A 19261-nucleotide genomic window follows, 5' to 3' on the forward strand; every position below is an offset into this window, starting at 1 on the left:
AAACTCGCGTGATTTCACGGAAATCGCAACAAAGTAATTCCATTCACACAGAGTTCCTCGCGTTGGCGTATCAAACGTGCTTCGCTATAGCACGGCAATAACTCACGTTCGTGCGAGCAATATACGCGACAGAGTGAAAAAAAAAATAGAGAAAAAAGGAAATTCGAAAAAGCAAAGGTATGCATAACTAGTCGCCAGTATAAACAATGCATAATTTATCGAACGCTCGGTGGAATCGTCGAAAAACACCGAGGACGTCATAATGTCGAATTTTTTCCAATTTTACTGCACAATTATCCGATCGGAATTTACCGTATACGTATATATTTATATTTCTTAAATTTAAAATAATTTCCTTTTTGTTATAATTTTCCTCACCCCTTTTGCAACTTGTCGAATTAATAAAGGAGAGGATCGCGTACCTCGTACGATTTTCAGCGGTATGCAAAATGGCGGAAGAAAAAAAATTGCATAGCGATCGATCGAGAAACACCATTAAAAGAATGGCCGGTGGATTACGTGCGTTAACGTGCCACCGCACGGCCTTCTTTCATCGGATGAAGAAACTATTGACATTGAGGCAATTCAATTTGCACGATGGATTTGCGTTTAGACCGAGTCGGCACGACTCGCCGTAAATTCCGGTTCTTACGGCGGCGATCACGAGCTATCAGCCTAGGAATAATTTATCGGCGACGATCGCATTAAAGTAGCTACAATGAAATTATTCCCCGCGGCGATGCGTCTGTGTGCTGGTCCACGTGTGCGTACGTAGACGCGTGATCTCGCGAGCTGGCTCGCTCGCAAACACGCGCGCGCGCCCTCTCGAGCACGCACGCGGCCGCCGCGAGCTTTACGGATGTAGCCGACAGTCGGACGCAATTAGTATTACCTAAGAATCTATATAGTCGGCGGCATTGCAACGACTATATTGCACGAAAAGTAACGTACCTGTGCGCGTGGAGCTCATCGATGTAGCAACGACATTCCGCGCCACCTGGCCGAACGCGTGTTTACTTTTTCTAATTCGAAGTCGCACACGTGTCGCGCGTTCGAGGTCCCTCGAGAATTCCGGTACGATCGGTGATACGGGAGGAACAGTCTCTCTCGATAACCGTACAAAAAATCCTTCGTTTCGTCCCTCTCTCTCTCTCCCTCTCTCGCTGTCTCGTCGTCTTTCCTATTTTTCTGCGTTTCTTTCTGTTCCCCCCGCGGAGCGTGAAGAAGGGTGTAAGAGAGGTTAGGTTACCAGACGCTTATTCGATAGCGAGCGTGGAAAAATGGCAATCGGTTTTAAAAAGGAGAGAAACGTTGGCGCGATAGCCTCTGAAAGCCCGCGAAACTATCGAGCTTAACGCGAAAAGAAAAATCTGCATATAAATTTCAGAAAAGCATCTTCGATACGACGTCGCGTAGGCGATGTAACAAAAGAAAGGAGAAGGGGAAAATACCTGTGACAAATCGGAGCAGAATTGCACGCGAATATCTGTTCCGTCGATGCATCTCTTTATCTTGCTCTCCCTCTCTCTCTCGCTCTCTCGCTCGCTCGATGTCTTCGCCTCTCTCTCTTGTGTACACGCACACGCGCTGTCTCCGTCTCTGTCGGTCTCGCGCACTCCCACTACCTCTCGCTCCCACCTCCTTCTCTGTCTATCGCGCACGTAAATTCGAGCTACGCCAGTCCACACCGTGCGAAATTTCTAATTTCGAGGTCAGCCGTGCGGCAAAGTACGTCTGAAATAATTACCTTCCGCGCTGCGTAAGACGTCAATGCGTTTGATATTCTTACACGCTCTCCCCTCCCGCCCTTAACACGACGAACAAGAGTTTTTTTGGTCCAACGACGCCTATGGCTCTACGAATCGCGAGATCTGCGAGGGAAACGTGCGCCGTCTCTGTATGTGTGGCTGTGCGCGTGAGCGTTTCACACCTGACTACTACGCTAGTCAAGCCAGCGACTGAAGCGACATTAGATATTGGTAAAATTACGATATCGGCGCGGAACCTGCACGTAAAATAGTTATACGACCGAATAGGATTTATCGTGGGCGAATTATGCGCGTGGGCGGTGCCGAATCGATTTATTTTGTCGGTAAAGTCTGCGCGGCGAACACGGTAGGTTAGTTGACCGCGGGGCCGAGCGAGCGCTGAGCTGACAGTAGGCCGGCGACGTCACAGTGGGCCGGTTGAGCCTTCCTTCGTTCGATTCAGGCAGGCTCTCTATTCATTTTACATGTAGCAAGGTAAATATTTCTATGCGAGTGTCCATTCGAATTCGTGGCTCCAAGTGCGTGCAATTGTCGGCGGCGTTCTGTGATACACGTTTCTCGTTTTTTTTATTTTTTTTATTTTCACCACGAAACACTTTCTCGGGGGTGTGAAGAAGTTTTTTTTCCTCGTTCGTGCCCGTTCCTGTTACATTTCACGACACTGGCTGCTACTGCTACTGTTGTTGTTGTTGTCGCCGCTGCTGTTCGCTGTCACGAGCGATGCCCGTGGAAAAAGCGGAGAGAGAAAGAAAGAAAGAGGGAACGAGAGAGCGAGAGAGAGAGAGAGGGAGAGAGAGCACCGGGTCAACCACGATTTTCTTCGGTTCCATCGGTTGCGATTCGCGAAAAAGAAAAGAACACGAACACGAACACGGGCAGGACACGGAACACGCACTTTGCACCCGCGAGCGGATCGCGTGCACGATCATTGGATTTTCCAACGAGAACGTGTCTCTGTCGGCCGAACAGCGCGCCCGAGACACGTGAAATCCCACGGTTGACAGTTACCGTGGCGCGGACGTCAGTGGATCGTGAATCGTTTCTCGCAACGCATCGTAACCACGTTCGACGTTGCCCGACCTTGTGCCGTTTAACTTTTGGCAAACATTTTCCAACCATTCGTACGCGTGCGACGCCTATGTTTCGGCAGTTTCTTCCGTTCCTTCCGCACACGGATCGTTCTTTGTCCCTGTCATGCCGGGAATCCAAGTGTTCGCGACGTACCGAGTCGCGCTCGTATCGTACGCGCTAATTAACACGCGTGAATCACTTGGAACGCTTCGAAAAGCGACTCGGAACGTTGTTGGCACGAGCGATAGGCCGAACAGGAAAAATTCGTTACGCCGCGCATCGATACACGGAGACACGTGACAAGTGGAAAGTGAAGAACGCGACTGATCGCCGCGACAGTGCGCGACTCTATCGATACATCATCGACGATCCATCGGTTGGTAAAAAACCTATTGCCACCGCTTAGCCGCGACGCGAATCAATCGGGAAAGCATATCGGCGTGGAACGGCGTGATCGCGGAGAAAAGTAAACAAAAGTTAAACGCACTAAACGAAAGCAACGTCGGTCGGACGTGGTCGGTGTGACCGATTAAAAGCAGAGCATTGACGTAGAGGAAGATTCCCGTGGAATTTCGTGGCCGGGACGCGGTTCGTGCGAAAGTTACGAAGAGCGAGGGATCTTTGGAGTGCGTCGGCAAAACACGCATCGTGAGACAGCGTAAACACGTATATACTTGGTGAACGTACCGACGATGCATCTCGCAACGACAGCCGGAGAGAGATGTCAGCGGTGACAGCTTCCGAAATGTTGGCCGAAAGTACGTTATAAAGTTCCTAACCTACGAGCTACCTAACCTGTACACGGTGGCGCGGTCTGTTCGCTGTGAAGCGCGCGATAAGTGAGTCTATCGCGTTCGCTATACCGACCTTCTTCGTCGTGTATGTACGAAAACGAGTCACGAACGACGATGCTGGATCGGATTGGATGGAACGAGGAAAAGGACGCGAGGCGGCCGTCGTGGTTCCGTAGAACGAGAAACGCGTCTCGATATTGGTGTTGAAGCGAAACGTGAGGCAAAGAGTGCGTGTTCCGTGAGCCGCCAACGGCGGGACGAAAATATCACACGTGCGTCGGGAGAGTAAGCCGAGATTTTTGGAGGACGACGCCAGTCAAGTGGGCGATCGGTGAGCACCGCTTTTTGGGTGAGCGACCAAAAAAAGCTGAATGCCAGAGAGAGCGAGAGCGAGAGAGAGGGAGAGAGCGAAAGAGAGAGAGAGAGAGAGAGAGAGAGAGAGAGAGAGAGAGAAAAAATAATCTTCGCGGGGGATCAGGTAGACGATTTTCCTCTGAACCGCGAGAATCGTAACGGTTAGTCTCGCGTGTCACGTTGTCACGCCATTTCCCCGCGTCTTCTAGCCACTTCGCGGACACGTCTGTTTATTGACAGCTCGAAATTCCTGTGACTCGTACTCGCCCACGATCGTTCAATTTTAACCGACACGCGAGACCAGTCGTCCGCTAATGATAAAGTCGATCAACATCTGCCGTTCGAGCTTCGAAACCTCGTGTGATTTCTAGTTCGTCGAGAAACCGGCGCGGCGCCCCGTTTCGAAATACGGAATTACAGTTACCGTGACTAAACGCAATTCCCTCGATGACGACGACGACGACGACGTCGACGACATCGGCGAAAAGGAGCGCGGGATCCACGAGAGGCAGTAGTTTCAGTAGTTTCCGTTGGGAAAGAGAGAAGGTAATCAGGGCGAGAGCGTGGGTAAACCTCTTTCAGTCGTACGGCCCTGCATGCTAAACAGCATAGACGTTTGACGTTTCGTGAAGGTCGCGTGCTGTAGCACTTTCCTTCTCGCACCGTCCACCGTCTCTCTGTCGGTCTCTCTCGCCCGCACGCCGTCTCTGTCGCCCACTTTTTCTCTCTCTATCCGTCTCGTTGCAATTTTAGCCGTCTCTCTTCAACCACGTCTTCCCGTCGCCGTTTCTCCGTTGCCTCTATATTGCGTCCATCCGTCTCGCCCTACGCACATACACGCACCTATATACCGTTGCACGTTTAACGATCGTTACGCGTTGAAATTGTCGCGGCTCATTGCTTTCCGGGAAGTTCCGCGAATTTTCCACCAAGTTGCCGCGTCCGTGATGCCGCACGCGCGCTCCGTCCCCACGCGGATTTTCGCGTTATCGACGCGTACGTGACATTGAAGATCTCCGAAGGAAATCGCTCGCGGCACGCTCTATACAGGGTGACGCCAGCGAAAATATCGTTTCGCCGCGAAACTCATCGCGATTCCTTCATTGCGCGATTCCTCGCGCCGCTCGACAACTCTCTGCAATTTTTACCGTTACCGATCAAGCGGCTAACTAATCTCCCATCGGCCGCGTATCGCTGAAAGAAACGGACGCGAGAGGGAACGTCGATCGGGCCAACGTTCGGTCGCCGCGATGCGTTTAGAAAGCACTTTCGTCCGCTACGAAAATCGCGCGCTCGTTGGCGGCGGTGCAAGCGGCGCGACGTTCGCTTGGGAAACGTGTACCAAGTTAGAGTCCACACACTCTCCGCGAATTCACTTTCTACGCGGCCGAATAAATCAGGAAAATCTGCCGCGATATACGCGGCTATTCGTACGGTGGCAGCGTATTGCCCTTTTTACGTTGACACGGTGCTACGTGTTACGCGAAACGGTATTCGTCGAGTTGAGAAATTCGACGACGGGAAAGTTACGTTTCGTCGTCACGGAATCGGGAAACTTGTCCTTCGAAACTGCCGCGCTAGTTTGACTTTGGCAAACGAAAAACCAACGTGGAAATATATTTCGAGCTGTTACGCGCAAATTTGGCTTTCGATTACACTTTCCTGCGATAGACCTCTCGCCATTGGTCGAACGAGCGACGAGTAAAGAGGTTAGGAACGTTTGACGGAAACGGGGTAAGACGAGATATGGAAGAACGAAATGTACGTATTAACAGCAGAATTTTTAATCGAAATTTACGTAAATAAATATGTATCGCCAAACCTACGATGCCTAATTTGATATATCAAATCCAAGAAATATATTATTCTCATTTCGAATTGTTACTTGCAAATTTGCCTTTCGATTGTATTTTCCTGCGATAGTCTTCTCGCGATTAATCGAACGATCGACGAGTAACGAGGTTAGGAAAGCTAAATAGAAAGGGGGTAAGACAAGATATGGAAGAACGAAATGTACGTATTAACAGCAGAATTTATAATCGAAATTGAGATAAATAGATATGTATCAACGTCAAATGTTGCTTGATAGATCTAACGATACCTAATTTGATATATCAAATCCACGAAATATATTATTCTCATTTCGAACTGTTACTTGCAAATTTGCCTTTCGATTGTACTTTCCTGCGATAGTCCTCTCGCGATTAGTAGAACGATCCACGAGTAAAGAGGTTAGGAAAACTTAATAGAAACGGGGTAAGCCCAGATATGAAAGAACGAAATATATTTTTAATTGAAATTTAGGTAAATTAATATGTATCGTCAAACCTACGATGCTTGATAGATTTAACGATACCTGATTTGATATATTAATGCCAAGAAATATATTTTTCTTATTTCGAATTGTTTCGTGCAAATTTGTTTTTCGATTACACTTTTCTACGATAGTCTTCTCGCGATCTGTCAAACGATCGACGAGTAAAGAGGTTAGGAAAGCTAAATACAATAGAAACAGGGTAAGCCTAGATATGAAAGAACGAAATATATTTTTAATCGAAATTTAGGTAAATTAATACGTATCGTGGAACCTACGATACCTAATTTCATATATCAATACCAAGAAATATATTATTCTCATTTCGTACTGTTTCGTGCAAATTTGTCTTTCTATTACACTTTTCTACGATAGTCCTCTCGCGATCTGTCAAACGATCGACGAGTAAAGAGGTTAGGAAAGCTTAACCCTTTGCACTCGACGACTTTTTCGTTCCAGAAAAATAGTAATTCGAAGATCTTCTGTCATAGAGTCGACGCTATTCTAAAAATGGTAAATGAGGAATCATGCAAATTAAGACGTAGAATTATTTTTCTTCGACATTTCGTACATCGTTAGGTAATTTTATATTTGATTCGCCTCTCGACTGTAAAAGGTTAATAAATCGAAATATGAAAGAACGAACTATATTTTTAATTGAAATTTAGGTAAATAAATTTGTATCGTCAAGCCTACGATACCTAGTTTCACATATCAAATCCACGAAATATACCATTCTCACGTGACAAGCTATACTTGACAGACTTCTCGTACTCCGCACGATGTCTCATGATGTCAGTAGAAAAATACGAGAGAGTTTGTTGGAAAGAAAGTAGAAAAAGGCAGGGACGAGCCAGTATCGTCCAAGAGTTTCGAAAGTCTAACGTCCGTCATCCAACATGGCGGCTTCATTGTCCGCGGCTTAATATCTGCTCGCGAGGTCTCGAAAAGCGATATCTCGAACTCGGAACCGCATGCCGCTTAACTCGAGGATCTCGAAATCGTACCTTTCTATAGCACGTTGCATCTTTATTTAGCCCGCGGTACTCCGCGTTACATATACCGTATGTAATTGCCGGAGTCTTTCGCGGACCTTTTGCATTCCGCGCGATTCACCGGGCAGACGAGCCGAACAAAGTAGCAGATATTAGCCGTGGTAACGGTACCGCTGTCGAATCTATTAAACGGCCACGCATAAACGATCTTATCAGAATTCAGGGCAGAGTAATTACGTTTACCGCTTCTAATTTCGCTTTTTCCCCGTCGGCCATCGCCGTTCCATCCGCGTGGCGCGGAACGGAGAGAAGAGGAAGGGAATTAAATTCCTCCGCAGGCCGCGGAAGTCTAAGAGACGGACGAAGAAGCGGCCAACTTCTTTCCGCTTGCTTCTTCGAAAGTTCGAGAGATTTCGTAGAAAAAGCGTAGAACAGACAGGGGGCGAGTGTTAACGTTGGCAGCTCGTTGTCAGGACGCCTATGCCTACGCGTTAACACTAGAACTACCAACCCAGTCCAAATGACTGGTCCCAGAATTTTCCTTTTTGCAATCACCGAATACATACGTATGCTGATTTCAGAATAAAATTGGTACCAACTCGTATTAAGAAAGAATTGTGATTAATATATTCACTCATATTTCATCGTACCGCTGAAATGACTATAATCTGTGCACCTTATAGTTAGGTGCCCACTAAAGATCGGTAGTTCTAGTGTTAAATAGATTCGGAAGCGTGTCGGACGGATCAGCTGTTCGCTACACGCTGTAAATCATGCGTTTCGCGGAGGCGCGCCGAACTAGAGGCACACGGCCGGGCACGCGTTTTGTGGAAACGCAAAAATAGCGACGACCCGACCGTTACGAAAGAGAACCACCCGGTATTTTCTCCGTTTTCTGGACCGATCGGCACGCAGAGGTATTCGTGGGACGGCTGTTCGAGTCGTCGCGTCGGGTCGTTAACCATCGCCAGAGTTCACGGATTTCGCACATTTCTTTCCGTTTTTCAATCATGCTTCGATTGCACCAGTCTTTCGGCGATTTTTTTCACGGGGAACGTACAATGGTTCGAGTGGTACCTTTCAAATTCTTCATTTTTAATTTCGCATTCGGATTTTTGAAGCTTTCGAAGGTTTTCTTAGTTTAACCCTTTGCACCCGAGAGGTGCATCTCAGTCATCATTTAATCAGATTCTAAAGATGGATGTTAATTAATATATCAAATTTACAATTAACCAACGACGCGTGGAATATCGAAGTAAAATAATTCTACATCTTAAATTGCATACGATTTCTTATTTTTCGTTTTAGAAATATCGGTGACCTTATGGCAGAAAGTCTTCAAATTATTATTTTCCTGTAACGAAAAAATCGTCGAGTGCAAAGGGTTAATTCTTCGTTTAACGATCATTTGATTCGTCGTGGTAAATTTATTGGTAATACAGGTTGGTAGAGAATTTTTTGGACGAGTTTTTACTGATTGTGGTAGGTTTAGGGGTTAAGTATGATGATACGAGGATAGAGAAATTTTCGTGATTTATTCTGGGACTATTTTTCACAGGTTATAACTGTTGGAAAATTAGGAAGATTTTAAAACTGCATTTTAGAAGGTTTTATTACTGTCTGGTGATTCAGAGATTGATTATTGACTTGGAAATTCATCTTTAGGTGATTTTTTAAGTTAAGACAATACGAGAATAGGGAAATATGGAAATTATTCTTGAAACAATCTGATTGACCATTAGAAAATTGGAAAAATTTACAAATAGATTCTTAAAAAATTTTATTTTATGATGATCTAGAGGTTGATTATTGATTTGGAAATTGATGTTCATGCGATTTTTTAATCTACAACGATACGAAGTGAGAGAAATTTGGAAATTATTTTTGAGTCGATTTGGTTAACCATTGAAAAATTGGAGATATTAAGAAATTGATGCTTAAGAGGTTTTTTATTTCATGGTGATATAGAAATTGATTATTGATTTGGGAATTTATCTTCTTGCGATTTTTTAATCTACGAGATGAGAGAAATTTGGAAATTATTCTTAAAATGATTTAGTAGCCCATTGAAAATTTAGAGAAATTAAAAAATTTATTCTTAAGAGATTTTTTACTTCGTGGTGATATAGAGGGTGATTATTAATTTATGAATTGATGTTCACGCGATTTTTTAATGTATGACGATACGAAATGAGCGAAATTTAAAAATTGATTCTCAAGGGAAATTTGGAAATTACTCTTAAGATGACATGGTTGACCATTAGAAAATGGGGAAATATAAAAATTGATTCTTAAGAGAAATTTGAAAATTATTCTCGAGATGGTTTGCTAAACTGTTGAAAAGTTTTGAGAATTTTGAGAATCTTTTTCCTGTTTTGCCACAGTTCCAAGCTAATTATTAAACGTCGCTATTTAGGCGATCTTATTGCTCTATGACGGTGTAGGAAAACTCGAGAAATTCGGGAAATTGGGAAATCTTGAGACGTCTCTGTCACCTTGCGACGGAGCAGAGATTGTTCATTGAGAAATTAACTCGTCTATATTTCTTGTACTATGATGACGAGTCTACATCGTCATTCGTTTTTCCTGCCAAACTTCGCACATACGAACTATACTCGTCGCACGACTAAAATTATACTTAACGTGTTTTAAGATGCGTGAAGACGTGAAACCTTGTTACATTTTACTCTGAACGAATTATATATGTAATATTTAACTAAAACAAGACGTCTTTATGACACAATTTCTCTTAACGACTAAACCACGTTGCAAGGGGTCAAAGAAATTTGGAAATTGATCATTACGCGATTTTCTTCTAATTTTCTTCATTTATCGTCAACCCTCTGTATTACAACACGCAATTTCCCTTAATAATTAAATCACTGTACAAAAGGTCAAAGAAATTTGGAGTTTGATCATTACGCGATTTTCTTCTAATTTTCTTCATTTATCGTCAACCCTCTGTACCTGAAATCTTCTTTCCTTTTGAGAGAAAAATATTATGCCCTATTACTGATCCTTGCCTCAATTTAACACCAGGACTACCGACCTGTAACAAGTAATGACTTATATTTTACAAAAATAAAAATAATTGGAGTACGAGGAAGATGAATAATTATAAACAATTATGTTTCGATCTGAATACAAGCAAGCACAAATTTTGTCGAAAGCAGTTCATTGGTTCTCAGAGATTGTGAAAATAAAATATCCGAAACAAGTCATTTTGACTACTTTGGTAATTCTAGTGTTAAAGTCCAATAGAAATTACACATGTAGTTTGTAACTATGAGAGTACATATATGTATACAAAAATATATATTGTAATGTATTGTTATTATCATTATTATCATTATCGTGATTACCATTTTTATTATATCACAGTTATATTTATATAACAATATACCATTGTTATCATATATGTTACATCATTGTTACAAAGTAATAGAATGTTACCGTGATCAAAAAATCGAAAATACTATAGTAGATAAAATTGTCCTAAGTTGCAAAGCATTAACGATGTAATTCGTCACTAAATTCACTCGCAATGTGAAATTTCACCATATATGTTACATTATTATTACATATATCACATATTATTGTAATATATGTTGCACCATTATTACAATGTAATACAATAATACCACGATCAAAAAATCCCAAATGCTACAGTAAATAAAATTGTTCCAAGTCACAGAGGGTAACAAAGTAATTTATCACTAGACTCACTCGCGACGCGAAATTTCACCATTATTACAATATATGTCACATTATTGTTACATATATTACATATATATTACCATCATTACAAAGTAATTCAATAGTACCACGATCAAAAAATCCAAAATGCTACAGTAAATAAAATTGTTCTAAGTCACAGAGGGTAACAAAGTAATTTATCACTAGACTCACTCGCAACGCGAAATTTCACCATTATTACAATATGTCACATTACTATTACATATGTGCTACCATCATTGCAAAGTAATAGAATAATACCACTCTCAAAGAGTCCAAAATACTACAGTAAATAAAATTGTCCTAACTCACAGAGGGTAACGACGTAATTTGTCACTAGACACACTCGCGACGTGAAATTTCCGCTGACCGAATTAAAACGCGACAGCTTTCCATAGTTTCCCCAGTTCTGATCGATATGCAGAAGTTAAGGTCGCTTCGTAGGAAATACTTAACCCGTTCGCGACGGATGACGTACAGATGCGTCAAAGACACACCCGCCATCTTCGCGAGTGACGCATCGATACGTCGAAGCTGGTTCTCCCGACAACTGCCGATAAAAATTGCTCATGTCCGTAGGCAAATGTAGCGGCACGCTTATATTTTTATCCGTCGTTATGGTAACACCGATTACGGCAAATAAACATCATCCGGGCCGCGTTAAAGCGGCAAAACGCAGAGGCTTGGTTTTAATCAAATTTCGGCGGTTCCGATTTATTTCGCCTCGCGCAAACAAGTCCGAAAAGCGGACAATCACGCGTACGCGACAATTCCAACCTGTTAACCGAGTAAATTATTATCGGCAAGCTACTATAATCGCGGAGTAAAGAATCTTCCAGGTAGAATGAATTTTTCCCGACTCGATTTTAATTCAAACACTCGTGTAACTCGTTCCTTTTCGTTAAAACGAAGAAAGTCGTAAAGTAACGCTCATCAACGAGATAACACGTCCTTCCCGGTTAACAGGTTGAAAATTGTCTTACTTTAAGCGATTGTTAACGCGAGGCTGATTAGAAATGTGGAAATGTAAAAATATTCGACTGGATTTTGATTAAAATAGCATATTACTTGCACAGAAAATTCGTTATAGTTCGTAGCCATTATAGTTTATGAAACAATTCGGTACAGGATTAATAATTTCAATGTCACACACGAATTTTGTTATATTTATATCAGGGAGTCACGATAAAATTTTTCATTTTAGGATATAATGATAAATTATGAAATAATATGGTAAAACGAAAAATATGGTAATATAGCGAATTATTAATGTCTTTATTCCAAGTTCCCGATTTATTTACGTTGTTTAAGTATTAAAAAATTGGTTGGAATAGAATAAATGTAAATTTAAAAAATTAGCATCATGAAACAGAGGTGACCACCATAGCAGTCAATGTGTTAACTCTTTGGAGTACACTGGGATTAAAAGTGTCCCACCTTTTTGATGCACCGTAATGCATGGTTTGACATTTGTAGCCCCATCTTGAAATATTTATTTATTCTGGATTTATTTACGTTGTTCAAATATTCAAAATCTGGTTGGAATAAAACAAATATAAGTTTAAAAAATTAGCATCATTAAACACTGGTGACCAGCATAGGTCTACTCAGGAGACAAGGTCACTGATGACCACCATAGCAGTCAACGTGTTAACTCTTTGGGGCACGCTGGGAATAAAAGTGTCCCACCGTAATGCATGGTGGGACATTTTTAGTCCCACCTCCAAATATTTATTTATTTATTTATTTAATAATAATTTACGGGTAGTAGATCCCATTAGTGTATACGAAATAAAGAAATTAAATTAAATTCAAAGAAATAAAAATGGAATTAGCAACACAGTGATAATTTTGGATCGTCCAGCTATAAATCGCAGAAAATACACAAAAATTTCGCCAATTTCGGTGTTAATATCTCCATCCCTATGTTAATTCGCGATAACTTGCAAGTTTCAAAAATAACCATAGTTCTAAGTAATTTATGACCATTTTTCTTCCAAAAATTGGATAACCTGTGCAACAAATGAGAATTCAACAGTAAACCTACAACAATCTAATTGTAAGTCACCGTTTTCTAAGCTTTCATTGCCAATTTCGGCGTTAATATCTGTCTTCCTATGTTAATTCGCAACAACTTCCACCATACAAAAATAACCATAGTGCTAAGTAATTTATGACCATTTTTCTTCCAAAAATTGTGCGACCTATGCAACAAACGAGACATTTAACACTAAACCTACCATAGCCTAAATCACAATTTTCCAAGCTTTCATTGCGTTATCCACCATAACCACTCGTCTTTCTCCATTTTTCTTCAAACACACGTATAATTATTTTCTCGATATCTCCCGTTATTCTATTTTTTAAAACTTCTACTTCCTTTCCATTCACCGGTTATTTGACCACGGTAGGTTTCTAACATAAATAATCACTGCGCGTATAAATTTTCGCGAAATTATTCATACACGTGTAACCGCGCCGACGGCAAAGTGCGGTTAATCCATGGAAAATTTGAGAAAATCGGAACGAATCGGGAAAGCTTATGGAAATCTTGAGAGAGTGTTTTCCGCGGTGAGAAAGCGGCGCAGCGACATCGGCGATGCGATTAAATTCCAGCGAAATATTTTTAAACGTCTGCGTTCGATAGATCCTAGATAAGATAAAATAGAATTGTTCCCGCGATAGCCGCGGATCGCCGTGAGAACGAGGCGAGAAATTTGCATAAGCCGCGATCGGTCCGCGTAGCCGGTCCCGTTCCCAAATCAACTGTACGAAGTGATTATCGGGTAACGAGACAGAGAGAGAGAGAGAAAGAAAAAAGACAACGTGGGAGATATAGTGGGGGGTCCCGATAAAAGATATATCGGGGTTTCGAGAGATCGGAGTTCTCACGATTTACCGGGAAGCACACGCGAGTCGGACGTACGTGCATCTGCTCACATTCTTGCCACGGGTTATCGATTCATAATCATAATCGAAGGAGATAAGAGGCGGCAGCTCGTCGAGATACCGTTCATTTCAAACGTGGCCGTTCACGATGAACGACGTTTCAACGGCTCTAAACACCGTTCCGCAGTGCTTGGCTAGATAATTCCGATGCGAATGCCAGATTATACGCGACACTCGCGGCGGCCGCGTTCGCGCGCTTTTCGACGGCCGTCGCGCCATGTTGGTACCGAGCGAACCCTAGAAATCAGCCCCTCGGATCCGATCAGGATGCCTGTGATATCGAGTCGAGATTTTTCTAGGATCTTGTATTTTTGCTCGAGGATTTGAAGGAAATTGTAGATACGCAAGGTTTTCCGAGATTTCTTTACGAGCGAAATGGTTATTAGAATTACTTAATCATTTGTACTATGATTTAATTGTGAAAAATTATCATTATATTGCTACTATATTACCGACTCCGAATTTTAGAAATTTGACGAATTTTATGTTTGTTAAATGTCACGAGATTCGATGCGAAGAACTCGTGACAAGTTAGACTTGAAATTTTAGTGCAATGGTCTATGTTAAGTCTTATTTCGAGTTGCGATTCGAGAATTATTTTTGCTTCGAATTTTTGTCCTATTAGGTTTGAAGTAAATTTTAGATACGCGAGATCTACCGAGGTTTCTTTATGAGCGAAATGGTTATTAGAATTCCTTAACCACTTGTACTGCAATTTAATTATGGGTGAAAAATTATACGTCTAGGTAGCGTTTGATTTTATTTAACCACTATATATCTATTCCAAATTTTAGAAATTCTTTGACGAATTTTATGTATGTTAAATGCCACGAAATTTTATATGAAGAGCTCGCAATAAGTTTCACTCGAAATTGCAGTATAAAGGGTTAAGCAAGTTTTATTTCGAGTTGTGATTCGTGGAGTATTTTTGCTTAGAATTTTTATCCTAATGGGTTTGATGTAAATTGTAGATACGCAAGGTTTTCCGAGGTTTCTTTACGAGCGAAATGGTTATTAGAATTCCTTAACCACTTGTACTACAATTTAATTATGGGTGAACAATAATACGTGGAGATAATGTTTGTTATAATAGTTAACCACTATATATCTATTCCAAATTTTGAGAATTCATTGACGATTTTTACCTATGTTAAATATTCGATTCGATGCGAAGAACTCGCAACGAGTTAGACTCGAAATTGTAGTGCAATGTGTTCACAATTTGATTTTAATTAACCCCTATATATTTATTTTATCCAGAAGAAAATTGGATAAAAATTTTGGAAATTCTTGTAATTTTATGCATATTAAAATTTGTTAAATAGGTAATTATGGTCGCGTAATATCATAGATCGATAGTCGATTTTCTCTCTATCGTAGATGTGTTTTCTTGAATGAAAAATATCGTGTACTGTATGATATTATTTTTGGGTTTAAGACGTCTTCCTGTCAAAATATTAAATACAAGTCGATTACTAATACCTGAATTAGGAAACAAATCAAAATGGTCGACATATCATGACAAACAGACGCCTAATGTTTATTAAAACTAATATTACTATATCCCGTACTGTTATTTATTTTCATCACACAACCCCTGAAACTCGTACCCTTTTGGGAGGTTACACATGTCTTTCTATCGAAATATTACATACAACCGTAGTACTAATACCTGAATTAGGAAACGGATCAAAATGGTCGACATATCATGACAAACAGGCGCCTAATGTTTATTAAAACTAATATTATTATGTCCCATACTGTTATTCATTTCCATCATATAAATCCTCAAATTCGTACACTTTTTGAGTGTTATACATGCCTTTCTATCGAAATATTAAATACATCTCGGGTACTAACACCTGAATTAAGAAACAAATCAAAATGGTGAACGTTTCATAACAAATAGACGGTTTACTAAAATTAATATTACTATACCTATAATGTTAACTTAACTTTATTCATTTTTATCACACCACTCCAATTTAATCAACCATCATTCCTACTTAGAATCCCATACCATCTTCACGCTTCCCTAAGATGCGCGACGCACAGGCTAAGATAATAGCAGTACGCACTGGAGGTCATAATCTCCGTATCGAATACGTCGATATATTAGGATGGCATTCTAATGATACTCTAATCCAAACATTATGACCAGCAGTGCACCCTGGCAATTACCTTATCCGGCGCGTGGCGTGCACGCGATAGAGTTAAAAGTTAAAAGCTCGTCAGCAGGGATAACTTAACACCGGGTCGGGGGGGATGGCGACAAACGCGACGGTGCCTAGCATCCGGTTAACGCTCGTGTATCGAAATGGCGAAACAAATAGAGCCGACGGATGGGAAAAAGGATAGAGGTAACGGATAGTTGGTCGCCGGTTGTCGTCGTTTGGCGGCCGGCGACGGGTGGCGTTGGGTGGCGTTGGGTGGCGCAGGGTGGCGTAGGGTGGCGACCGACGACGAGGCGGAAGAGTCGGAGGGCAGGACGAAATCAAGTTTCACGTGGAAACGGTTTGATTGGCGGCGTTCCGCGAATGATTTTCGATCTGCTACGCGAGGCGGACGTCTCTCCCGGCCGCGTCGATACGCGATCATTTTTTTCAAACCGGCAGCGCCGGGGGTGGTCGAGACAGAGCGCGGGGGTCGCGTGGCAGATAGAGACGTAATGATCGCAATATTCCGTTAGTAATTGCTCCAGTCGGCCGCACTGTTGAAACGTCATTCGCGTGACCCGTAGATTTGTTTTTCCCCACCCGGTTTTCCGGTCTCCGTCGCTGTTCGGGCTGAAATGTCATTCGCGGACCGCAGCGAGATCGTCCCTGCTCGCGCGCTCGCCCTCTCTCTCGCACCCGCGCTCGCCCGCCGCGCTCCGTCTCGCTTCCACTCACAGCCGCCCGCTATCTCCGTGACGCGTCGCGTTCTCGGTGCCATTCATCGCTGTCGAAATCGATACGTGCCATTAAATGTCGGTAATACGTTTAAAACGCGCGAAACGCACTGCAAGGCGGCCGTTTAATTAGATCCAACCATCTTTTTTTTTTATTTTTTCCACCCACCGTATTTACCCCCGCGTGCCGATCTCCGCGTATTTCTCGAGTTCTGGACCCTCCCGATTTTTCCGTCACCGTTTCACGAGCAGGCAGATCGGGCCCCGCGAAAGTCGCCGAAGAGATTATCCACCTGGCGATCCCAGCGATCCCCTCGTTTTACGGTTTTGACATTTATCCGAGCCTCCGGTGAGTCATTTGTCGAAGTTTATTCGTCGAATTATCGAAATGCTCGTTAAAACGAGTCGTAAAGCAGGCAATAGGATGCACGCGTGCTTGAGAAATTCTCTATACCCCGTGTTTCTTTATTTTCTAAAATTGCTAATCCTGCCGGCTCGTGAATATCCATGGGCGCATACTGCCCGGGATAATGTACCGATTCTATTAGTATCTTAATTTGGGTTAGGCAATGTCACCGACGATAATGTTATTGACAATTGAATTTATTATAATGGTATTGTGTTGCCGGAGTTGATACGGTGCATTAAGCAAGATTAGGAAGAATCACCTATCACGGCTGATAAAGCGATAACGATTGTTGCTGGGAAAAACTAGCGAGCAACTTCGATACGCGATTTTTCGATTTCCACGAGATATCTCGTGATCTTGTGCTGGAAAATGCGGGAAATCTAAGATACTATCCGAAGTCCGCGGAGAAATTATTGTACATGCTGTGGTTTTCTGTGTTTTCTTGAAATTAATGCTGCGTTTGCGTATGTTTCATGTGTACTAATGTAGTATACCCGGTTCTTGATAATACGGAGGAATATTAATTAGAGCTTATATTTCTTCCTGCAAGCTTTTATTTTTATTTTTATTTTATCTTCGTGTGAAAAATGGACTCGATAAGATGATAATGTGGGTATGAAAGATCAGGTCAATGAGATTTTCTTTTTTGAAAATGGAAAAGCTGCAACCGAATTTGGTAGTACGTTTATTATTCAAGATCTGAGAAATAAATGGATAAATAATATCCATGTTTGCAATTTTCGCGAAATTATTCGATAGATACTGATTTTCTACCAATATTTTTATAAACTGCTTTGAATAGTTCTAATCTTCCCCTGTAAAATAAAATTTGATTTATAATCGAAAGTAAATGGATAAAGAATATTTATGTTTGCAATTTTCGCGAAATTATTTAAGAAATACTGATTTTCTATGAATATTTTTAATAATTGCTTTGAATAGTACTAACTTTCCCCTGTAAAGTCAAATTTGATGTATGATTGGAAATAAATGGATGAAAAATATCTACGTTTGCAATTTTCGCGAAATTATTCTATAGATACTGATTTTCAGCCAATATTTCTACCAACTGCTTCGAATAGTACTAACTTTCTTCTGTAACATCAAATTTGATTTATAATCAAAAATAAATGGATAAAAAATATTTCCTTTTCGCAATTTTCGCGAAATTATTTTAAAGATGCTAATTTTTACCAATATCTTTATAAATTGCTTTGAATAGTTTTAATCTTCTTTTATAAAATAAAATTTCATTTGTAATCAGAAATAAATGGATAAAAAATATCTACCTTTGCAATTTTCGCGAAATTATTCTAAAGATAGTGATTTTCTGCCAATATTTCTACCAAGTGCTTTGAATAGTACTAACTTTCTTCTGTAAAATCAAATTTGATTTATAATCGAAAATAAATGCATAACAAATTTTTCCTTTTTGCAATTTTCGCGAAATTATTTTAAAGATACTAATTTTTACCAATATTTCTACCAACTGCTTCGAATAGTACTAACTTTCTTCAATAAAATCAAATTTAATTTATAATCGGAAATAAATGGATATAAAATATCTACCTTTGCAATTTTCGCGAAATTATTTTAAACATATTAATTTTTCATCAATATTTTTATTAACTGCTTTGAATAGTACTAACCTTCCCCTACAAAATCAAATTAGATTTATAATCGGACGATTTTTGTTTGCCCAAATATTCAATAAATTTTGTCACACACTGTGTGTACCCAGAATCTTTAAATTTTCAAGTTTCTGTTCCCCCTTTGAAGATCAATATATGCACACTCTTTGCAATAGCTCGACGAGAAAGATCTTTCATAGAAAGCACCCAGTAAATGTCGAATTTCCGATAAAATCAAAATTCGAAAAATTCGAGTTACAATGCTGTCTTTCGACAAACTTTTTCCTACTTTCTCCGTCACCCACGTCGAGTTTCTCTTTCCAGTTATTCGCTTAACAACGTAAGAAATA

The 19261-nt window shown here is 41.1% G+C and overlaps 1 protein-coding gene across 1 annotated transcript in view; it reads left to right on the forward strand.

Moving 5' to 3' along the window:
* Window positions 1-2171: 2171 nt before the first annotated feature.
* Window positions 2172-19261, forward strand: part of LOC108554871 (protein bric-a-brac 1) — a 169358-nt gene continuing 152268 nt past the window's right edge. Inside the window, exon 1 of the mRNA XM_017910279.1 lies at window positions 2172-2243. The gene's annotated coding sequence lies outside the window, so the exon portion shown is untranslated. The remainder of the gene's footprint in view (window positions 2244-19261) is intronic.

The sequence above is a fragment of the Eufriesea mexicana genome, unplaced genomic scaffold (genome assembly GCF_001483705.2).
Source record: "Eufriesea mexicana isolate 0111107269 unplaced genomic scaffold, ASM148370v2 scaffold89, whole genome shotgun sequence".
Lineage (NCBI taxonomy): Eukaryota > Metazoa > Arthropoda > Insecta > Hymenoptera > Apidae > Eufriesea > Eufriesea mexicana.